Genomic DNA, 25800 nt, shown 5'->3' on the forward strand with positions numbered 1-25800 from the left:
GTAATTTGGGAATCCGAATATAAAAAATCAATGGAAAGTTTAATAAATGGTGCAGGATTGCCTCCGAATGTATTAGCAGATTATGTTTTTGGAGTAAATACCAGACAAACCATAGATCAGCAAATTCAGTCAGATAGAGCTGCATTTCCTTTAATCCGCACCCAAGCATTGCTTGCTTTGTCAAAGGTGGACGAGGATTCTGGTCGGTCCCAACAAACCTTTACCAAGGTGATACAGGAACCTAAAGAGTCCTACTCCTCCTTTATTCCACGCTTGCAGACCGCTTTGGAACGTCAAATTGATAATGCCGATGCTAGGGCTGAAATTTGCTTGTGTTTAGCTTTTGAAAATGCTAACTCTGATTGTCAGGCTGTGCTTCAGCCGATTGCTAATAAACCTAATGTTACTCTTGCTGAGTTTATTAAGGCTTGCCGTATAGTAGGAACAACCTCTCACAAAATGTCCGCCCTAGCCACACAATTGATGAATGCCACACCACCCCCTTCTTCATCAGAAGCTTTTCCTGTGGGCCGTGCAACAGGGAATTGCTTCAATTGTGGGAAACCTGGCCACTTTAAAAATCAGTGCCGCATGCCAGGAGGAGGTGGGGCTCCTCGGGGTCAGTCCCGAGGACCCCGCCTCTCAACAGCAACAAAAAACCAAAAACTATTTGTCCGCGCTGCCGCAAGGGCTTCCATTGGGCTTCTCAATGCCGCTCAAACCCTCCTCCTAACACGCAATCGGAAAACTAATTGTGGGGTCCCCAGCTAACCCCGCTCCAAAGGCTGGTGATTCTGCCTCCTTTTCTTCGCTAGCGCTTTCCTCCCTCACTGCTTTTCCGGTTGAACTATCTGAGGACATGGTCTATGAAGATCCTGGATCGGTCTTCACTCTTCCACTCTCCGTTTCTGTATTGAAACCACTTCCGCCTTCTCTTCCCGTTTTGCTTATGCCTAACTCCACCCTCACCATTGAAGGCAGGGTGGCTGCTCCCTTTCTATATGACTCCTCCTCCTTGTGTAATCTTTCTCTTGTTGCCATAGGAGACCGATGTTTTTCTCTCTCAGCCCACACCATTGTTGCCACCCTCATTCTTCTTCCTTCTCCTGATCCACCCTCCTTGTTTGCCTTACAGCAACCTGTTCAACCTTCCAAACCTATGCTTGTCGTCCAGTTGAATGGCCTCTCCTTTTCTGGGTTAATTGACACCGGCGCTGACGTCTCTGTCATCAGAGCCTCGGAGTGGCCAAACTCTTGGCCCCTCGCTGATACGCTCTCAGTTCAAGGCGTCGGTGGCTCACAAGCAGCCAAGGTCAGCACTCACTGGCTTTCCGCTTCTACACCTCATTCTTCTGTCACTGCTTATCTCAAGCCCTATGTTTTGCCTCTTCATTGCAATCTTTGGGGTCGAGACTTGCTTTCTCAACTTCAAGCTTCCCTTCACATTCCTTGATTGCATTGCACAATGTCTATACCTCCTCTTACACTCACCCTGAAATCCAATACCCCTGTCTGGGTCGACCAGTGGCCCATGACCAATGAAAAATTGACTGCTCTCCACGATTTGGTACAACAACAATTAACCAAGGGACATATCGAACCACCCACCAGTCCTTACAATACTCCTGTATTTGTTATAAAGAAAAAGAGCGGTAAATGGCGCCTCCTGCAGGATTTGCGGAGTGTGAACGCCATATTGCAACCTATCGGACCACTTCAGTGTGGACTCCCAAACCCTAATTTGATTCCGGTACAATTTGATTTAATGGTAATTGATTTAAAAGATTGTTTCTTTTCTATACCCTTGGATCCCAAGGACCGTAATCTTTTTGCCTTTACTGTCCCTGAACTGAACAACTCCAAACCCACCACTCGATATCAATGGAAAGTTCTCCCTCAAGGGATGTTAAATTCTCCCACGATGTGTCAATACTACGTGGATAAAGTACTTCACCCATATAGGACAAAGTATCCTACATTCCTGGTTTATCATTATATGGATGACATCTTGGTTGCAGCAGAAGGTCCTAAGGGTACAGTAAGTAAGACCCTGTCATATCTTACTTCCCTTCTCGCTCGATCAGGGTTGCACATTGCACCTGAAAAGATTCAATCCCATTATCCTGTACAATATTTGGGTCACAAGGTGCTGGCTTCCAGTGCCTCCCCTACCATTCCGTTTTTGACCCTTCCTCAACCTGCCACCCTGGTGCAATTGCAGCAATGTCTGGGTATACTTAATTGGGCACATCCCTATCTCTCTATACCCACTTCGGTGCTGTCACCACTATTCCAAGCATTAGTGGGTCTCAAACAACCAGCGGATCTTGTATATTTGAATGAGTCACAGCTCACTGCATTACAAGCAGTAAATGAGGCCTTACAACAGCAATGGGTGGACAGGGCAATAATTAATTGCCCTCTTTCACTTGCCCTGGTATCAACACCCACTCTTTTTACTGCTATCATTGTCCAAACACCTGACTCGCAAAAAATGCACATTTTGGAATGGCTTCACCTCCCGCACACACCCCGAACCACAATTATTACTCGCACTTCTCAAATGGCCTTGCTTATAGAAAAAGGAAGAAAAAGGACAAAAGCACTAATGGGAGTTGATGTGCACACACTCTATTTACCTTTCAAATTGACTCAGTGGGAACCACTATTCCAAAACTCTGATGCGTTGCAGGATGCATTGGAGGGATGGCAAGGAGCAGTTTCATGCCATCTGCCAGCGGATCCCAGATTTGCATTAATAAAATCTCTGTTACCTTTGATACCCCCTTGGTAGAACAGCCATTGAAGGATGGTCTCACTGTTTTTACTGATGGGTCAAAAACATTGGGAGCCTGCGTTTGGCAGCTGGAAGACAGTTGGCAATAAAGGCTCACCACGCCTCAACCATCTGCTCAGCAAGCTGAATTGGCAGCATTTATATTGGCACTCACACTTTTTTCAACTCAACCACTCAATGTTATTACGGACAGTTTGTATGTGGCACAGTTGGTATTACATATTTTTGACTCGTATGTTTCTCCTGCCACCCCTTCTCCTTTAATGAGTCTCTTTTTACAGTTACAAGATCTTCTCAAACAACGACGCCACCCTCTGTTTGTTGCTCATATCAGAAGTCACCAACATTTACCTGGTTTCCTCTCGGAAGGAAACCACATGGCTGATGAAGCATGTAAAGTTTTCAATCTTAAGGCTTCTCCAGTAACCCCGTTAACTGCAGGGGAAAGCCATACTTATTTCCACCAAAATAAGAAGGCCCTTGTAAAACAGTTTGGAATCACAATGCAGGAAGCCACTGCTATTATTCAACAATGCCCCACATGCAGTCTCCAGGCTCGTAGTATGCCACAGGGGGTAAACCCAGGGGGCACCAAGGCCTGTGAAGCATGGCAAATGGATGTCACTCAATATCCTCCCTTTGCACCCTGGAAATATATTCATGTGTCCATTGACACTTATTCAGGGTTTATAATGGCCACCTTGCAAAGAGGAGAAAATGCTAAACAAACAATCAATCACTGTATTCGGACCTTTGTAACGTTGGGATGTCCAAAAACTTTAAAAACGGATAATGGGCCGACCTATACGAGTTCCCTTTTTGCAGAATTTTGTCACCACTGGTCCATTACCCATAAATTTGGAATACCCTTTAATAGCCAAGGCCAGGCTATTGTAGAAAGGGCCAATCAAACATTTAAAAATGCCTTGGATCGATATATGGGGTCAAAAGGAAAAAGCCCCCCCAAACCTCCCAGCGTTACAAAACATATTAAATGTATGCCTTTATACGTTGAACTTCCTAAATCTTACTGGATCCCCTCCTTCTACTTCTGCTTCTCGACACTTTACTAAGCCTCCTGTTCCCACCTCCAGACCACTTGTCTATTACAGGCAGCTTCCGGACCCGGAGTGGAAAGGACCTGCACAGCTAATCACGTGGGGAAAAGGCTACGCCGCTGTCCAGCTTCCTGATCATGTCCTGTGGGTCCCGGCTCGCTGTGTCCGTCCCTACCATGTGCCTCTTAAAGAACCTTCTTCCCATTCTGTTCCTTTTATTTCTCCCTCACCCCCTTCTGTCCCGTTTCATAACTGATCCTGATTTTATTTTTGCTCCCCTAGGAGCACATGTAACCTTTGTATTTCAGGATTATTCAAAATCTGCCTGTGATTATGCCTTGCAGCATAATGGCCGCTTTCTTTCACCTTTTGATCATCCTTTTGTTTCTGCTATGTACATATATGAACCTTGTCAGGTTCGCCTACACATAGCAGTCACACCATTAACGATTGGCTCTTATTCATGCCTTGGCTCCCTTCAGACTATACATTTTAACCACACTGTTTTCCTTTTTTCTACTCCATCTGTGATGTATCCCCCGCTATCACCACTTTTCCTGAAATGGCTGTCTCTTGTTTATTCTTCTTCTCATCCTACCACTCATTCTCTTATCCGACATTTTCATTGTTGTCACCCCTCACCGTGTTCTGTTCTTCCCTGCCTATGGGACACCCATCGTTCTCTTCCCACCCATTCGCCTGGAATTTCTCGCCCCCTTGCCTCAGTGCGCATCCGGAGAGCTGCATCAGTAAACGGCAACTCCTACATCTACACAGACCGAAGGCGCCTGGAGGCATCCATTAATGGGACGGTCACCTTTTCCTGCTTTCAACAACAGCCCACCACACTTGCGGCTCAATGGCAATGGACCTTTAACAGAGAGCTTCTCCAGTCTTCTGCTCGCATTTTTATTAAGACCTCTCCACTTGCTACTTATCTGACTTTATCAAATATTCGTAGTTCAGACTATGGGGTGTATTTCTGTCTGCTTTATCGCTATAGGCCTCAATATTACTTCTCCTCAATAGGGCTGTTGTTACGCCCTTTTAAGTCAAATACTTCCCCTATGCGTCACTGTAGGGAGCTGCAGCCCTCCTCGCCTAATTTGCACCGCCCTGAGTCCCTTTTGGGAGAGGGGGCGGTCTAGAAGCACTGTAAAATAAATAAATAAAATAAATAAATTTGTTGGACTGTTAAGGACGCTTGGGGACTACCACTAAATAAGACCTGTAATACTTCCTTGGTGACTTCATATTTTCCACCACTTAAATTTGATTTTGCAGAAATGCTACATGGGAAAACTGCATATAAGGATTTTTATGACCCTCCTACTTCTCGTCCCCCTCAACCATACCCATCCTATATTTATGACTGTCAGCTGTATTTTTGTCCGGGACATTCATTAACACCAGACACTTCTCACAAATGTGGGGGAGTTACTGACACCTTTTGCAAATCTTGGGGGTGTGAATCAACTGGAACCGTGTACTGGACGCCCCCTGTAAAAGGGGATTTGATTTCTGTTTCTCGAGTCAACCCTAATCATAGGTGCAATTTTGGTTCCGGCTCTGACAGAAATACCCATTGCAACCCCATTCAGCTAACCTTCACCTCTCAAGGCAAAACTACTATGCTATGGGATCGTGGGTGTCATGGGGGGGGGGCGGATGTATGACAGTGGAGGGCACGATTATGGTAACGTATTTTATGTGCAACGCATTGTTCATCTTCCTTCCACCTCCCCTATTGGTCCTAACAAACAGATTAAGTCCTCCTTTTTGCAGCCAATTGCACAACAAGATTGAAGAATAGTGGGGAAAGACGAGGCTTGACACGCTGAGGAACGTCCAACACAATTTTATTTAACAGAGCAGCAGTAACAAGTACAGGAGAGAAAACGCTCATTCCTCTGCTTGACAGCTATTTTTACGAAGAGCTGTCAAGCAGAGGAACCAATCAGGATAGCAGAACAGCTCGCCTTCAGCCAAGCCGCGCCTGATTGGCTAAGGCGCGGCATGGCTGTTGCTAGCTGTCAACAGAGGGAATCCCCGGTCGTATGTCGGGGAGGAAAGGAATATAACAAAGATAATCCCCTATTACGTCTAGTAGCCTCCTCATATGCTGTGCTGAATGCTACTGCCAACTACACGGGCCAACCGTGTTGGATGTGTCTTTCGGCAAAGCCTCCCTTTTATGAGGCTACTGCATCATCTGAACCTATAATGAACAGCACTGATTCTGCTGGCTGTCAATGGGCTAATACCACCATAACTATAACGGCTATTACAGGCCAGGGCTGTTGTCTTGGGAACATTCCAAAGAATTATTCCCAGCACTGCCTCAACACCTCTCAAAGTAGGTTGTGCGAGATATACCTCCCAAAAGCAAGGACTGATACCCCTGGCTATTCCCTGTTATATACCACTTCTAATGGGAACCTTACCCGCCGGCTACAAGGCCAATATTTCATTCCAGGTAACAATTCTATATGGGCTTGCTCCACTGGCGCTACGGCTTGTGTCTCAGGTGATATCCTCAATCAGCAAAAATCCTTTTGCATCCAGGTACAGTTGCTTCCAAAGATAGAGGTTTTTTCTGAGACAGATTTTATATCCATCATGGAGCCCGAACAATATCATCTTCGTGCCAAACGGGAGGTAGTTACAGCACTGACATTATCGGTACTTCTGGGGTTGGGCGCAGCTGGAGCTGCGACTGGCATCTCCTCCCTGGTAGTAAATGCCCAACAGTTACGGTGATTAAGTGCCGAAATTGATGAAGACCTAAAAAACATCGAGCTGTCCATTACCGCTTTACAAACTTCATTATCTTCCCTAGCGGAAGTAGCATTACAAAACCGCAGAGCTCTTGATTTGCTTTTCTTAAAACAAGGGGGAGTCTGTGCTGCCCTCAAGGAAGAATGCTGTTTTTATGCCGATTCTGCTGGCGTTGTCACAGATTCTATGACTAAGCTTAGGGATCGACTTAAACATAGAGAACGGGAAAGGGAGTCCCAGATGTCATGGTTTCAGGGCATGTTTAACTTTTCCCCATGGTTTACCACCTTATTGTCAGCACTATTGGGCCCACTTATTTTATTGCTTGTTTTTTGTACCTGGAGGAACGACAGGCAGATCAAAAAGGTCCATGTTTTGACCTAGATCAAAATGTCCATTAAAAAAATAAAAACAGAGGAGATGTTGGAACCATATTGGCACCATATAAAACTATGGTTCAGATCAACTAGGCCTGTGGGAAATAACCTTTTGCTAACAGTCACACCAGATGACGCATAATCGCATGATGTTCTGGAAACAATAGGTTATTCAAATGTCTAACCGCAACATTAATCACTGCCAGGAAATGTATCCGCTTGCACGAAATGTACTTGCTAAATGTCACGTAGGCAAGATGTCAGCCTGCTGATGTGGCGCAGTAAGAAATGTTATACTTCCTTATTCCTGCCTCTTTTGTTATCCACGCCTTCGCCTAATAAAAGAGGGACGCATGGTTTGCTCGGGACTAGCCTACCACTAGCTCTCGGGGACTGGCTCTCTCACCTCGAGAAAGCTATGGTGTCTTGTGTCTTTACTGGTGGGTCGGTCTGTACCTAGGTACGCACCCTTGCGAGGGTCCCTAACATCCTAAGCAAGCCGTTCCAGTGGGAACCCTACGGGTCAAGGAGAGGACCTGGACAGAATCGCTACACTAATCCATAAAATATGTTTTACATATTTCAGTGGCAATGTGATATGTGCGAACTGAATCACTCAGTTGGGACAAATCTTAAGAGTCAAACTTCCTTCCCCTCCCTCCCCTCGTTCTCTCTTCTACTAAGTGCCCATCTTCAAGAAATTGATACACAGCAAGCTTCTAAACATATTTAGTCTTTTGATTGCCCAACTCATACTGAGATTCAATCCAACTTGAGTGAGAGAACAGAACTGGGTCAATTTTCTGAATTGATCGGAACGTTGAAATTAACTTGGTCCTGATTTGAACCTCCCCAAATAGAGGCCCTCCTCATTTAATTACTTGATCCATGGTCTGCAGGAACTCAAGACAGTTAATAGAATCACTACTTCAAAATCAGCCCAGTAAATCTCCATCCATCTTTCAGAGTTGCTTTAGTGCACTGAACAAGGAGCTGGACCAGATGACCTAAAATAGCAATTTCTAACTCATGAATATCTTTCAAACTCGGACATCCCAGTCACGGGATAGATATCACTGTGTCTTTACCTGTCCTGCATACACAGCAGAGGTGTATTCTGCCGGTTTGCGCTGGTTTGGGGGAAACGGTAGTGGTGGTAGAGTGAGGCTCCACCTACCCACCCAGGTCATCACGGACCTTCTGCACATGCCCATACGTGTGTGCACACTCCCGCTACCAAACCAGTAGTGAAGAAACTAGGAAACCATTACTGATACATAGACATCCACACTGAAAAGCGAAACTAATAATAATTGAACAAATGGAAATTAGATTCAAGAAACCACAATATCTCGGCAGACTGACAAGAGTGTGCCATGCACCTTTCCACTATTTTAATTTATGAAAAAAGCTGCTTGGCCAGAGTTATGCAAAAGCTAATATTTCTCCCTACAGCCAAGTGATTCTGGGAATCTGCTCGTTATAGACTGAACAGAAACAGGAGTCATTTTTTTTTTTAGTTTTTAGTTAAAATCAGCTATAATGAGCTTTCAAGAAATCAGCGTGCAGGAAAATGACTGTATATTTATGAATTATTGCTTGCTTGCACTTTTAGATGTATTTGGAATAGAGAAGGCTTTGTTGGCGCGATCTCTAAAGGGTGAGCTGACCTGCCAGAAATCTTGCAGAAGCCAGAGAAGGAACACAGGGTGCAATTTACGTAATGATAGCTAATATAAAATGTTATAATGTAAAGGGCTGTCTGTTTTTAATTGATCGATTATGTACCAACGGTACATTGCCGATTCTTGGTAACCACAAAGATAGATTTTTCTCCATGACAATTGTGAGACTTGCGGGGTAAACCAGACAGAGACCCCAACCAGATGATGTCAGGCACAAACAATCAGATCAGGGCTGGGTTACTGGGGGTTCACATGAGTTCAGGCGATCCTCTAGGTAGGATTATATCCAGTTTGGAGAACCCCCCCCCCCAAATGCCACACCTGGCTGGCCATGCCCACCCCACTCCTCCCCGCCCACTCCGTCCTTCCCAGGAGTCTCCACGTGGCTCGTTCATCATCCCAGGTAAATGCAGGGCTCACACAGAGGCTCAGGGAGAAGGGAAAACGGGCCTACCGGAGGTTCTGGAAGTGCAGAAATGGGTATGTTTCCGGCCTCCAGAGGGCCTCCGCAGCCCAGAAGAAATACTTTTCGCCCTCCCAGAGGCTCAAGGAAAGTCTCCGGAGACCGGGGAGGGTGAAAAATGCCCCCTCCCCATGCTGCACCAGGCTGACTAGGCCACACCCACCATGGCCACACCTACCCAGCAATGGGGCACCGAACCCATTGCTGAAATTTTTGAAGCCCATCCCTGAACCAGACCCACACTTGGAGATTTCAATTACCATATTTTTGGGAGTATAAGACACACCAAGATTTTGAAGAGGTAAATTTAAAAAAAAAAATTGCAATCTGCAGGCCTCCCAAACCCTCTGCACATCTCGGTTTTTTGTGAAAAACAGGGCATGCAGAGAGTTTGAGAGGCCTGCAAAGGGCTCCTGAGGGCTGGTGGGGGCGGGGGGAACATGGCCCATTTTCATTTGTTTTTGCCCTTCCCAGTCCTCCCAAACCCTCCCCAGGGCCTTTTCTGTGAAGGGTGTGGGGTTTGGGGAGGCCAAAAAGGCTGTATTCAGTGTATAAGATGCACCCAGATTTTCACCCTCTTTTTTAGGGGAAAAAGGTGTGTCTTATACTTTGAAGAATACGGTAGTTGCTTTATTGCTCAAGATTATACCCAGGAATCTTATCAGACTGAGGGTTTGCACCTGGGTGAAACCAGTTAAGCTTCAACAGCATTCAAAGAAGAAGTCAGACTTCACCCTTTTGTGCCCATGTAAGGATTCTAAACTGATTCCCTCTTTGACTGGTGCCCCTGGCTCAGCCAGTCTCTCTCCTATGGTGGCACTAATTCTACTTTATTGTGAAGCTACATTGACAGAATCTTGCAATTCCCAAAGACCTTCCCCGTCTCCTCCATAGCTTGAGAAGCTAGGTGGGTTACTTTTGAACCTCTTTCATTGAAATGGAAATGTAATCATGTAGGGCAGAGGCAGGGGAAGGAGGGGAAACATGCAGGGCAGGGAAAGGGGAGGGGAGGGAAAGAAAGAGAAGGAGAAATGGAAATGGAAAAGGAAAAAAAGAAGAAGGGAGACAGAGGAGAAGGGAAAAGAAGGGAAGGGGAGGAGAAGGGAAATGGGAAAGGGAAAGGAAGAGAAAGAGAAGGAGAAATGGAAACGGAAAAGGAAAAGAAGGGAAGAGGAGAAGAAGGGAAATGGGAAACAGAAAGGAAAGAAAGAGAAAGAGAAATGGGGAAAAAAGAAGGGAAGGAGAAGGGAAATGGGAGAGGGAAGGGAAAGAAAGAGAAGGAGAAATGGGAAAGGAAAAGAAGGGAAGGAGAGGGGAAATGGGAAAGGAAAATAAAGAGAAAGGAAAGGAGTAACAGAAAAGGAAAAAGGAAAAGAAGGGAAACAGAGAAGAAGGGAAATGGGAAAGGGGAGGTAAAGAAAGAGAAGGAGTAATGGAAAAGGAAAATGAGAGGAGAAGAAAGTCCCAACTTGCTATCAAAATGTCAAATTATTACAAAAGATTAGGAACCAAACTCTGCAGAAGAATGCTCTATATTATTTTAATTCTAATTTTTGATCATTCAAAAGCTTTTATTGAGAACATCAATCCTGAGCCTTTTTGCACAGACAGAATTTGGGGGTTTGAAGTTTTACTCCCATCAACCCAGGCTTCAATCTAGTGTACCATGTGTTTGGGAGTTTTGCATCTCTCTCTCTCTCTCTCTCTCTCTCCCTCCCTCCCTCCCTCCCTCCCTCCCTCCCTCCCTCCCTCCCTCTCTCTCTCTCTCTCTCTCTCTCTCTCTCCTCTCTCTCCTCTCTCTCTCTCTCTCTGTGTGTGCGTGTGTATGGCTAAACCAGGGATTTTTCTTGCATGGAGGGTGATGTTACTTTTTGGTTATGTAATTCAACCCTTGGAAAACAGAAATGTTGTACCTGAATGACCAGTTACCAGTTTGGGATGAGACATAACATATTAATTAAATAGATTAGGAAGATGCTTAAAAGAGAGCTTATACAACTAATTCTCTCTTGCTGTTTTCAGACAGATTTGGTAATGAGCAATTTTTATAAACGATGATGTAGAAAAGTATCTTCGATTGACTTGGGAGAGGCCTTAATTTACTCAGGACTGTTACATAACTTCTAGATAAATATTATCCATCTAAAGACCTTGAAAGGTTGACGATGTATTTCAGAAACTCCAAATGTATCTGGTGGCGGATGAGAAAATCACGTAGCTAAGTCAGAGTCGTGTTAGACATCTTATGAATATAGAACTATCGTTCACATTCCATTTAAGCCGACATATCATTTGCGGGGGGGGGGGGGGGGGGAAGCGAAAGGAATTTTACCCATCCGTTTTCAGAAATTATATTTCAGGGGGTCCAAAGGATGAGGCAGAAGAAATTCAGAAACTGATCCTTTCCACAAATCTGTGAAGTAGTGTTTTTTTTTTTAAGACAAGTGACAGGAATCTTATGAGGGGATTGCTTATAGATATAGAATTCACATGGATAAGTATAATGAAGTAAGATACTCGTTTATATAAGTACGGCAGGTTAAAATGAAGCATGATAGTTATACAAGTCCATTAGAAATAATTGTATACATTTTTTAAAAAGAAATAATTGTATATTCATATACTTGCATAATGTATAAGATAATTATATATAGAACTGTAGCTGTTTACCATTGTAATGACATACACTTTATGTTTTAGTTCTACTTTTTCTGTTGCATTTATTTTCAAGCAGTTGTTTATGCATTCCCCCCCCCCCTCATAAAGTATGCATCCTTGTGTTTTGTTCCTTTCATTCGTTTCTGTTTTCTGTTACTATTTTAAAAGCAACAAAAATGCATTTTTTTTAAAAAAAGGCAAATCACAGTATTTGAAACAATTATAAAAAACCAAAGTCACTTCTTAAGATGTAGATATAAATTGCTATTAAAATAAGGCACAGAGACAGAATAAATAAAATATTGTATGATAAAATGGATGCAAAATTGTAAGGAAACAATTACGTTTCAGCTATGAGAGGACTTGCGAAAAAAGAACTCAATAAAATGTACCTATAATTTAAAACGAAATGGGTACAAAATGTTTTACAGATGGTATGCAGTTCCTTCTATAATTACAAAGATATTAAAATATTAAAATAAGTATTGGAAGTCTGCAAGACACCAGTCTAGAAACCAGGTGCTTGCAAATTCTAGTTCTGCCTTGGGCATAAAGCTATCTGGGTGATCTTAGAACATAGAATAATAAAACTGGAAGGGACCTTGGAACTGAAATTGGCTTTTGTGTTGGTTCAAGAATCTGACATGAGAGAGACATTGGAAGAAGAAGAGACAAAAGGATTGGGTGGGCAGGGAGACAGTTAAGCTTAGAGAATATTTATTTATTTATTTATTATTTATTAATCATTTTTATATGCCGCACCCTCTCCACCAAGGGACTCGGGGCGGCGTTACAAATATGTTATGTATATGAATATGTTAGCACTGTTTGACATTAATAGTAGAAAAAGGCATGTACGTACGTATGTATGGTTTTTTAAAAAAATTCTAGCATGGCCATTGTGAGTTTTGTCTCCTAGTTCCTACTGTCTGTCTGTCTGTCCATCCGTTTGTCTGTTCCTTCGTCCATCCATCCATCCATCCATCCATCCATCCATCCATCCATCGATTTTATTTCTAACCCTAACTCAACCAAATGACTCTGGCACATCTATGTTGTCTATCTCCTCCTCCTCTTCCTCTTCCTCTTCCTCTTCCTCTTCCTCTTCCTCCTCTTCCTCCTCCTCCTCCTCCTCCTCCTCCTCCTCCTCCTCTTCTTCCTTCTCCTTCTTCTTCTCCTCCTTCTCTTTCCCATTCCCTCCTCCTCCTCCTTTTCCTTCTCCTCCTCTTCTTTCTCTTTCACCTTCTCCTTCCCTCTTCCTTCTCCTCTTCCTCCGTCTCCTTTTATTTCTCCTTCTTCTCCTTCTTTCCCCTTCCCCTTCCCTCTTCCTCCTCCTCCCTCCTCCTCCTCCCTCCTCCTCCTCCCTCCTCCTCCTCCCTCCTCCTCCCTCCTCCTCCCCCCATTTAGTTTTTGAGCAAGATCAGTCATGTGTTTAATACTATACTAAAGTAATATTACTATAATTATGTGCAGAAATGGGCAATGGCAATTCCAGGGGGGCCATGGTTGCACTCATTCCCGATGAAGCCTTTGTAAGGAAAAGGGAGACGGCTTATGTTTCAGACTCTATCCTTTTGCTTGTCAAATTGCCGAACAAGAAATCTCGGTTTACCCATCACAGCAATCCAGGTGAGATGAATCCCATCAGTTTTTCTTTCGTGGGCTACCAGAGTGAATGTGTGGGGCACATCTAAAATAATTTTCAATCAGAGAAAGGTTGTGACCCAAATCTAGCTAATATAATGAGAAAACCTTGATTCATGCTGAATTTCAAGATGGAACATGACCCTGCAAAAATGTTAAATTAAAAGAAATAAAAGAAACATCTGGGGTCCTTGGAACTGAAGTGCTTGCCCAAATCAAGAGTCAGCCAAAGGATGAAGATAGTCTGAACCAGAATGTTCCCTCTCACAATTCTTCACTGGTGTTCAGATTCTCATTGTTTTATTTAAGGGATATACTATGAGAGTCTCTCTCTGTTAAAATGTCAGACTTTCAAGATTAGATTCGATTCTGTAACTTGCAGAGACACACCACACAACAATCGGTTGAGGATATGAAGGTAGATTGAGCAAATGTTGTAAACAGAATTTTAATGTCACAATGCCAAGGAACTTCTTCATGGGGTATTTAATGCCCATCCATCTATGAAGACATAGAGAGGAAACTGGAGACATTTTTATTAGGCTTAACCACAACAAAATATAATAAAGAGACTTTATACCTAATTCTGCATATTATCACAGCGGCCAGAATAGTATATGCACAGAAATGGAAGAACAACACAACACCAAGCAAAGAGGAGATAACACAGAAGATCTTAGAATGCGCAGAGATGGATAAATTGACCAAGGAAATTCAAGGAAAGGAGGAAACAGAGTACTCTTTAAGTTGGGGGAAATGGTATAAGTGGTTATATGATAGAAACAGGAAATAAGAACTTTGGGAAATGTCGTTTGTATTACAGAAGAAGTAGGAATTAGTGATAAGAATGTAGGAAAAGTAGGGTTTATAAAAGTAGGAAAAGTTATATATTAGTAGAAGAACAACAAAGACTGTCTGATACAAATAACCAAACACAGACTGATAAGCAGAAGAGTAAGAAATAATAGTATCAGCTCAGGATTCTAAGTGTTAAATTACTTTGAGAGGGAAATAGTGTTCATAAAGATATACCGATAGATACCTGCTGTAAGAAGGAATGTGTAGTTCTGATGTTATTCGTAAGTCTTGTGTATGTTTTTGCCAATGTGTATAAGTGTTTGTAATAAAAAAAAATTTAAAAAAAAGAAAATAGTCTGAATCAGAATGTTCCCTGTCCCAATTTATCATTGGTGTTCAGATTGTCATTGTTTTATTTAAGGGATATACTATGAGAGCCTCTCTTTTGTAAAAGAGGATTTCAGGATTTCAGGATTTCAAGATTAGATTCAACTCTGTAACTTACGGAGACCCACCAAGCAGCAATTGGTCGAGGATATGAAGATAGATTGAGCAAATGCTATAAACAGAATTTTAATGTCATAATGCCAAGGAACTTTTGGGTGGGGTATTTAATTTCCATCTATCTGTGAACATCCATAATCTTCTTAGGAAGCAAAGAAAAAAAACACTAGCAATTCTGAAATGCATTGTATAATTCCCTTCTAAATAAAAGGGAATTTCAAACACAACTAACCAATAGAACAAAACAGCCAGAAGGGTAGGTTTAACCAATATGCTAAGAACATGCTGTCCAAAAACACAACCAAGTTTATTACCTACCCATCTATCAGACTTTGTTGCAGAAAATGAAATCCAGAAAGCACACTCAGATGACTGATTCAGCTGGATTCATTAACTTCTCTATATACATAATAACAGATGAATAAATGTATAATACCAATAGTAGATTCTTTCAACATGATAGAAGTTACAAGCAGAATACAAGCAAGAGAGAACAGTTTCATCTCAGAGTTCAGAGCAGACAGAGACAGAGTAGTTTCAGTTTCGATTCTCAGCACAGACTCAGATCTGTTTCAGCTCCCATTGGCTGACTTAGTTACTAGGTCGATTCATTGGCTGACCTTGTTACCATGTCTCTCCCAGTCATGAGTATTCTAACAGCATCTCTAGCATTGATTTGAAGTTACTATTGTAATTTTTTTGTGTTGTGGGCCAGGAGTCATACAACAATAGCTGAAGAAATCCTCTAGTCACACTAGAATTTAAGAAAATGCCTTACTGTGAGGCCCTTGGTGCTCTCTGAGCTTGGTTATTTTCTTGTTAGATCTTTCATTACCAAACTAGTTAATATCATCAGTGCTAGAAGGGAATGGTGTTTGCTCTCTTTTTATATACTCGTGGAATGTCCTGGCAGTATTGATGGGGGTGGTCTTGGTAGTTCCTTGATTAGGTTGTTGTTTACTGTTTGACTGTTAGTCTGAATTGGTAGTTCCTTAATTGGGTATCATTTACTTCTTGATTATTGGTCTAGTGTTAATCTTGGTGTTAATCTCTGCTCGTCTAGATGTTGACTGCTGGCCAGAAGATATTTCGAGTATCCCTCTTGAATGGTACGTAGGTGTTGTTTACCATTATGTGCCTGTTGATGGCTGATTTTTCTGAGAGGAACACAGAGACCAAGGACCAAAGGAGATGCCAAATATGGAAAACAAATGGCTGTGACCAGAAGACAGGATTCCACCTTTCCCAAAATATGCTTCCAACCACACCTACTCCTGATCAATTGATCTCATGTTCAAGGTTGAATCAACTTCTCAGATTTCACCCATTTCAAGGCTGTCCTTAGGGGAGGAAAATGTCTCATCAAAACAATTGTGTGGGATTGCATCCGTAGCAATGTACTAGAATTTTACAAATTCAGGTGTCAAGTAGTGAGCTATGATGTTGATAAGTCAAGATTAAAGCATTGCATGAAAGACAAAAGCAGAAAGAAAAAAAGTCATGAAGGGGTGTTGATGATCTCCATCAAGAGATGACTCCCTTTCCTGGTTCTGTTTGATGCCCCCCAAGGGAAGAAGACTGGTAAAAACCTTCTGAACAGCTTTGAAAAGCAAAAGGAAGAAAAGAACAAATTGCAAATAGCTTGTTACTTGGAACTTTTCCTCTCTCCTCGAAGTTCAGCTTGGTACAAAGTGTTCTTTTTATTTGTTAAGAAAATTCTTTGTTAATCTTTTTCATTGAGAGCTTTGATGAAGAGGTAGAGGGAATGTTAATCAGATTGGCAGAGAAGCCAAAATTGGATGGGATAAAAGACTGAAACACAATGGAAAACAACCTTGAATTGTTAGAGAAATGGACTCAGGGTAACAGAATGAAAATTTAATAAAGACAAATGCAAAGACCTTTACTTAACAAATAAAAGGCAAATGCATTAAGTGCAGGAAGGTGGATACTTGATTCTGTAATGGAAAGGCTGCCAGATGTGCTGGGGAAAATCCAAATGTCCAGTAAATGAAAACAAAGAGTCACAACACGTGTTTCTGTGTCCCTTTACTCTCTTCTAGTGGTTTTCTGGATTTTTGCAGCCTAAATCTGCAATGGTTCAGGGATTTCAATATTAAGGGAGAAAGATAATTCGGCGAATGCTGGCGTGAATATGTCACACATATTTTATTTGTATTCATTTGTTTATTTATTTTATTTTGTCAAGCATGTATTAGATGACATATATAAGTATAAAAATGATTATAAATACAGTAAATGGATACAAATAAGTGGGGACAGTAGGACAGGGACGGTAGGCATGCTGTTGAGCTTAAGCATGCCCCTTATAGAGGTCTTAGGAGTGGGGCGACGTCGACTGTAGACAGTCTAAGGTTAAAGTTGTGGGGGTTTGGGGAAGAAACCACAGTATCAGGTAGTGCATTCCAGGCATTGACCACTCTGTGGTCACTCTGTCGTATTTTCTGCAATCAAGTTTGGAGTGGTTTACCTTGAGTTTGTATCAATTGTGTGCTCATGTATTGTTGTGGTTGAAGCTGAAGTAGCCATTGACCGGTAGGACATTGTAGCAGAAATGCCAGGTCTGGTGGCATAAGGGATTCTGTTGTGAGCAGAGGAGTGGAGGACTCTTCTCGTGAAATATCTCTGGACTCGCTCAATTGTATTAATGTCCATTACACAGTGTGGATTACAGGCAGATGAGCTGTATTCGAGAATTGGTCTAGCAAATGTTTTGTATGTTGGCAATGACTTAAAAAAGCAGGGTCATTGGGTTATCTCTGATTGGTTACATGAATGTATAAGATGTTTGCCACACTCTTCCATAGGTGTGACTCTTCCTTGCATGCTTGCTATCTGTGTGCTGGGGAACTGTCTACCCAGCTATTTTGATTGGCCAAATAAAAGCTGTTTCTTTTTTTTTTTAAAAAAAAGCAGGGTCATTTCCTGTACTCACCCATGATCTCAGGAAGAGATAAGTCTGATTTAAGGAGATGAAGGCTAGCACACTGTCCATTCCCAGATGAATTCTGAACCACCAGTTCTTGGATCTGAATCATTGCACAGCACTCAAAAGACTTGTCTCAAAGATGCTTTTCCAAAAGGCAACTGGACTATATTTTTCTCCCAGAAGCTTCAAAAAGTCTGACTGGAGGGTGGGTGGGTGTGGGGAAAATGGAAGGATTATATTTCTTTGCAGTTATCTGGTCGTTAGCACTCTTTCTGAGAGCTGTCGAGATTTCCCCACCATCCAGTCAGAACTGATGAAGCTTTTTGGGTGAGAAGCAAAATGTCTTCTCATATTTTCCTTAAGGAAAAAAAATATAGTCCAATTGCCTTTTGAAAAAAAAAAAACACCTTTGAGACAACCATGACCTGGATGACTGAGAATCTCCGTAGATACTCACAATGCTTCTAAATAAAAAGATTAGGGAATAATGTATGGGCATATACACACTTTTGATATTTAGGCCACCCGATTCTGCCATAACTCTGGGCAGTGATTTTGCACACTCTATACTTTCAAGATTTAGACCATTTTAAAAAAATACACTCTGAATGCAATTAAACATCAGAAATAGAATGAAAACACATCTGGGCAAAATTAATAAAACAAAAAGCAGACATAATATGTCTACAGGAAACACATATCAAACAACAAGACATAAAATACTTAGAATGTCCGAAATTGGGGAAATTATATACAGCATCGGCAGAAGAAAAAAGAAAAGGATTAGCAATTTATGTTAAAGAGAGAATAAAGACAAGCTTAATCTATGCAGATCCAAGGGGAAGAATATTAATTTTAGAGATATGGATAAACCAAAAACCAATATTGCTGGTAGCAATTTATGCCCCAAACGAAGACCAGAAAAATTTCTATAAAAAATTACATGAAAAAATCAGAGAAATTGGAGGGGAAAACATCTGTATAATAGGAGACTATAATGCCATAGTAGATAGCAAAATAGACTATGTAAGTGACAAAAAAACCAAAAACAAAAAAAAAGTATTACCAACGTGTATGGAGATGATGGAAGAGCTAAATCTAATAGACATCTGGAGAAAAATGGAACCAAATAAAAAACAATTTACCTTTTACTCAAATCCACACCAATCTTGGTCACGGATCGACATGGCATGGATGAATAAGGAAATCGGGGCAGAAGTATATAAAATTGAAATACTACCAAACACCTGGGCAGACCATAACCCCATTAAAATAATCTGGAAAGGGGAAAAAAAACTAGACGAAGATGGACATTAAACCTGCAAATATTAAAAGAAAAAGAATTTATCCAAAAGTGTAAGAGTGAGTTGGGACTATTTCTCAAAGAAAACACAAAAGAACAGACATCAATACAAAACCTATGGGATACCATGAAAGCCTACATACGAGGAATCATTATAGCTTATTCAGCAAAAAGAAATAAAGAAAAATGGGCACAACAGAAAGCATTAGAGAAGGAAATTGAGAACCTAGAAAAAGAACTCCAAAACAAACCACAAAGTGACAAAATTAGAAAAGATTGGATGCTAGCGAAACACAAATTAAACATACTAGTCCAGGAAGAAATAGTAAAACACTTAAAACTAACGAAACAAAATTTTTTTGAACAAGCAAATAAACCAGGAAGGTGGTTATCTTATAGATTGAGAAAAGAAAGAGAAAAAAGACTAATATATCAACTCCAAGAGGAAACGGGTGAATTACAACACACAGTGGAAGGGGAAAAAAAGATTGTACATAAATATTTCGAGAAGTTATACAAGGGGGAACAAGTAGATGACAAACAAATACAAGAATATTTGAACAAAGAAGAACCCCCAGTAATACCGGAAGAGATGAAAGAAATGCTAACGAAACAAATAACAAATATTGAACTGAAACAGGCAATTCAAAAACAGAAAAATAATAAAACACCAGGTCCAGATGGATTCCCAGCAGAATGGTACAAAACGATAAACGATCTGAATGAATCAATAGAACCCCTAATGTTGGAGATGTACAACGAAACATTGACGAAAGCAAAAATACCAAACACATGGAGGGAAGCATACATTACGTTAATATATAAAGAAGGTACAGACCACAACCAAATTCAAAATTGCAGGCCAATCTCGTTGCTGAACGTGGACTACAAAATATTTGCAACAATAATAGCGGAGAGACTAAAAAGATTACTAAATGATTACATACACCCAGATAAAAATGGATTTCTCCCAACAAGACAAATTAGAAATAATACCAGAATAATTGCTAATATCTTGGAGTACTATGAGGTGCATACAGAGAAACAAGTGGCACTTGTATTCCTGGATGCACAGAAGGCATTTGATAATCTAAATTGGCAATGCATGAAACAACAAATTAAAAATATGAATCTAGGAAATAAATTTGAAAAATTAATAGAAACAATATACTCCACCCAAAAGGCAAGCATACTATTGAATGGGGAGAATACAGAGTCTTTTGAAATAACGAAAGGAGTGAGACAAGGCTGCCCACTATCACCTCTGCTTTTTATTCTGACGCTAGAAAGCCTTCTGATACGAATTAGAAAAAACCAGGAAATAAGAGGAACCAAAACTAAAAAGGAAGAATACAAAATACAGGCCTTTGCAGATGACTTAGTATTTATCATAGAAGATCCATTAGAAACAGGGAACAGGTTAATGCAAGAACTAGAAAAATATGGAGATGTGGCAGGACTAAAAATTAATAGAGAAAAGACTAAAATAATAACCAAAAATCTGAAGGAAAAACAGAACAAAGAATTAGAAAAAACAATAGGACTCCAGGTAGTAAAGAAAGTCAAATATTTAGGAATATGGCTAACTGCAAAGTGCTCAACCATAAAAGAAAATAATTACCCAAAATTAGTGCAACAAATAAAAAAAGACCTAGAATTATGGGGGAAACTACAACTATCGCTATTAGGGAAAATAGCAACTATAAAAATGAACATACTACCAAGAGTCCTATATCTATTTCAAACGATCCCCATAAAACTAGAGAAAACTTTTTTTACTGAATTGAATAAAATAATACTAAAATTCATTTGGCAAGGGAAAAAAGCTAGGATAAAACTGAAAGCATTACAGGACGATAGAAGCAGAGGTGGTATGGGACTACCTGACTGGGAACTCTATTACAATGCAGCAGCACTAATTTGGATTAAAGATTGGATAAATCTAAAAAAACAAAAGAATATTAGCAATAGAAGGCCACGACCTACAAACAGGATGGCACTTTTTCTTATGGGAAGAGAGTAAAAAGAAGCAAAAATATTTCCATAGACATTACATTAGAGAAGCATTAATTCAAGTCTGGAATAAAATTAAAGCAAAACACTATATGAAAATACCGGCATGGCTTTCCACCATGGAAGCCATGATACACCCCAATACGCTAGATTTATCAAAAATGGTTAGATATAGTGAAATATTAGATAACCAGGGGAATTTGAAAACGAACCAAGAACTAAAAGAGAATAATATCAATATAGATTGGTGGCCATACCTCCAATTACAATCAAGATATAAAAAAGATATAAAAGAATATGGAATATATACGGAATTGCAACAAATAGACAAAATCTTAACTGGCCCAGAAAACAAATTTATAACGAAAATGTATAAATATTTGTTAGAAATAAACTTAGAAGAAGAAATAGTTAAAGGATGTATGATAGCATGGGCCAAAAATTTTGGTTATAACATAGATCTAGCGGATTGGGAAAAAATTTGGAATATAAATTATAAATTAACGAGATCAGCGACACTGAAAGATAATATATATAAAATGTTTTATCGTTGGCACCTACCACCAACAAGATTAGCAAAAATGTACCCAACACTGAAATCGATATGCTGGAAATGTAAAAAAGAAGAAGGGACCTACTACCACATGTGGTGGACATGCCCGGAATCGCAAAAATACTGGAAAAGAATCTGGAAGTGGGCACAAGAAATTACGGGGGAACAAGTAAAGTATAAACCCGAAACCCTTTTATTAGGAATAATTAAAGGGAACTATACAAAAAAAATTAAATATTTACTAACACATATATTAACTATAGCTAGAATTGCCTTCGCCCAATGCTGGAAGCAAAACAATACACCGCCAGATGAATTAGTGATAAAAAAAACTTTGGAGTGCGCAGAGATGAACAAACTAACTCAAAAATTACAGGACAAAGAAGAATCGGAATACTACGAAATTTGGAATAAGTGGTATGAATGGTTGGATAATAAGAAAAACATTTAAGCCGAAAACAATATACATAAATAAACATAGAACTGTATATAAAAATAGGTAAATATGTTAAATATCATAAAAATGTATAGATAAAATGACATAAGGATTGTAATATATGGTAAAGAGAGGAAAACATACATAGATACGACGATGTAACATTGTACAAACTGTTGATATAAAGAGTGTAATATGTGATAAAAAGACAAAAACAATAAAAAAATTATTCAAAAAAAAAAAAAAAGAAATAGAATGAAAGCCATACGAAATTCAGCATTCAGAAGGATACGTTCATAGCAGAGGTGGTATTCAGCAGGTTCTAACCAGTTCTGGAGAACTGGTAGCAGAAATTTTTAGTAGTTCGGAGAACCTGAAAATGCCACCTCTGACTGGCCCCGGCCCCATCTATTCTCTACCTTCCAAGTCCCAGTTGATTGGGAGGAAATGAGGATTTTGCAGTAACCTTCCCCTAGAGTGTGGAGGGAATGGAGATTTTACAGTATCCTTCCCCTGCCACGCCCACCAAGCCATGCCCACAGAACCGATAGTAAACATTTTTGATTCACACCATTGGTTCATAGCTAAGGATAAATAAATTAGATCCAGTTTAGATCCAGATTAGTCAGGGCTAGCAACTGCCCTAACCAGGAGGGCGGGGACATCTTAGAAGGGAAGTATGCTGGAGGTGTGAAAGGGAAATTGGTGGGTATGGACACTAACAGGAACCAGAAATGCCAAACCAAGCAATCTGCCAAGCTTCAAGGACACCAGTCCTGGGAAAGGAATTTACACTGACGCCTGAGGCGACAAGTTCCCAAACCATTGGAATGAGACCTGATTGGACTGCTCCCCCAGGAGGGAGGGTTTTGGACATTGGGGATTACTTTCAATATATGATTTTCAAATGGTTTTTCTTCAGAGCTTGCCTCACCCACCCTGCACTCAGGATATGTATGTATGTATGTATGTATGTATGTATGTATGTATGTATGTATGTATGTATGTATGTATGTATGTATGTTCCAGAATAATTCTGGAACACCTCAAGCAATTTCAACCAAACTTGGTACACAGATGACTTACTCTCTGGAAATAAATACTGTGGGAGTAAGACACCAAACTCCTCTCTGGGTTTGTGTTCTGTTAAGATATGGTCTGTTGTGCCTTAAAATGGCTTCTACTATAGTGCCGTAAATGGCTTCTACTGTGCTAGAAACAAATACTGGGATGGGTGGGTGTAAGACACTCTTAACACCTAAGGGTCACTCTTTCCTTAGGAGTAGCTGGGGCCAGTCTGACACAGCAGTTTTTTAAACTCTGGGAAACACCATCAGCCTGTATTTTAGAAGACCGTGATACCAAAGGGCTGCTTTCTAGTTTCAACCCCCTCGTTTTACATAAATGGAAACAGTAGATGACTGTGAATTGAATATGAGGCAGCAGGGTGCTGAGGCTGCAAGAAAAGATAAGTACAATTTAGGTTGCATCAACCCAGATATAATTTCCCAATAACAGGAAGTAATCCTTCCACTTTATCCTGATTTAGCCAGACGATATCTTGAGTACTGTGTCCAGCTCTTAAGTGCCCAGTGAAATTGAAACAACTTCGTTGGAAGGCCAACAAAGATGATCAGATCTTAGAAAAGACTTTGGAAGATCTGGGAAAGTTTCACCTTAAAATATGGGAGATAGGATAACAATCATCAACAATTTGAAAGGAAGCCACCTAAAAGAAACTCAACCTTTGTTTTCTCTTGTTTCAGAGCTCAGGGTTCGGAGTCATGGATTAATGAAGAAAGGAGAAGCAGATTTCAACTGTATGTTAAGAAACAAAAACCACCCTAACAGTCAGAATAGTTCAACAGTGAAACCAGTGACCCAATGAAGGGATGATGAGTTCTTGAGTTCTCCTTCACTATTGTAGAAGAAATCACATCCCCATCTGTCTGAGATACTTTACTTAGCATTCCTGCTCTACGAATGGCACTAGATTGAGTGATTTAAATTAGGGGTCACAACCCTTTGGACCTCAGGCACTACTAAATTCATAATTTTAACTTCTACAGACCACTAATATGATTTGCCTAATGACCTGCTGGGTGGGCGTGGCTAGGTGGTCATGTGAGTGAGTTGGTATGGCCAACTCAATGCCACTCATGTCAAGGGGCACCACACCAGCCTCTACTCGCCCCTCCCTTCCCACCCACTCCTTGCCTGCCTGCTCTACCTCCTTAGGGCCCCAACAGGAAGCAGTTGTTGGAGCTAAGCAGCCACCAGGAGAAAGAGTTGGCAAGACAGCGGGTTCAGTTCAAATTGGATCTGACCAAGAAGCAGGCTCAACAGAAGCTCCTCAATGAGAACTACAAGCATAGGCTTTCCAAGCAGAGGGAAGACCTGCGGTAGTATAAGGCCAGGTACAGGCGCCTGGAGGCTCAGTGGGCTGAGATGGCTAGCCAATTCCAGGCCATGATGCAGTCCCACTGGAACAAGGCCCTCCAGCTCTTCGCCACCAGCGTCACTTCCCTCCAGCCTTCGCCCTAAGCCCCGCACCAGGAGGCTGAAGCAGACCCCAAGTCAGAATGTCTGCCCCGCCTCCGACCCACACAAAATGACCCAGAAGGTGGAGACTCTCTGCAGCAACACAAGCCTTTATTGCACGTATCTGGTCCAGGGGCTGTATTTGGAGGACCCCTGATTTAGTGCAATATAAAAAAATGCAAATAATTTTTCTGCAGATCACCAAAATTTTCTCGTGGCCCACCAGTGGTCAACGGACCACCAGTTGGTGACCACTAATTTAAACGAAACTTCCAATTTTAGGATTTTGTGATTACTCTGACCCATGAACCCTCATTTTAAGAGAGTGGAATATAAATAAATAAAAAAGAACACTAGTAACTGAATGTAGGCAGAAGTTAAAAGGTCCTGCAATCTCTGCAGAATTCCTTTGAAATTTTGCTTTTTTCAGAGTCTATTTTCTGTTGTTTGGCCTGTGTGATTAATAGGGGAGACTGACAAGTAAAGGCATACTCCACACGAGAGAAAAACACATTTATACATACAACAATTGCAAAGCACATTGATTATGCCTTTTAAAGCATCCAAATGGACTTCAAATAGTTATTTGGTCTTGAGTGGAAGATCCTCCTTCCCTTTAAGTGGTCATCAAGAGAAGGAAAACAGTCCTTTCAGTGAGGAATAGATGACAGTTTATAGCAAGATGATTCCACGTTATCTTCTCTGGAGTAATAAGTAGAAAACGGGCACGTCTTTGGTCCTGCTGCCACCATAAAAATCAGCCCCAAATATTAAAATATAAAATATAAGCATCTTGAGAAAGTCAGAGGTCTCCTCTGCTCTGATCTCAAGAAAATGGCTGAAAAATTAAGGAGACCAAATTGGGCTGAAAATTATTTCTGAATCAACTTCTAGTCCAGTTTTAGAGCAATTTTTCTCAGTCTTGGTAACTTGATAATTGGTAGACTGGCTAGTTCAGCAGCATTGAGGAGGGGAGGTGTCAGACTTTGCACTCTTATGCCTACATAATAATTCCAGACTAATTCCCCACTTCGCTCCTCTGCATGAGATCTTGGTTCTTAGGTTATATAATTTTTGTGATGTTCAGTGTTCCTATATTTGTTCTTATATTTCTACATTATTGCACATGGTGAAAGATCAAAGTTAGTCCACTTTCTGACAAGGCCTTTTGCTTGAGCAGGTGGTTGGACTAGATGGCGGCGCCATTGCGGGAGCCAGTAGGAAGGCGGCGGAAGGGGCGGG

This window comes from Natrix helvetica (genome assembly GCF_964273705.1).
Source record: "Natrix helvetica genome assembly, chromosome: 4".
In the NCBI taxonomy this organism is placed as follows: domain Eukaryota; kingdom Metazoa; phylum Chordata; class Lepidosauria; order Squamata; family Natricidae; genus Natrix; species Natrix helvetica.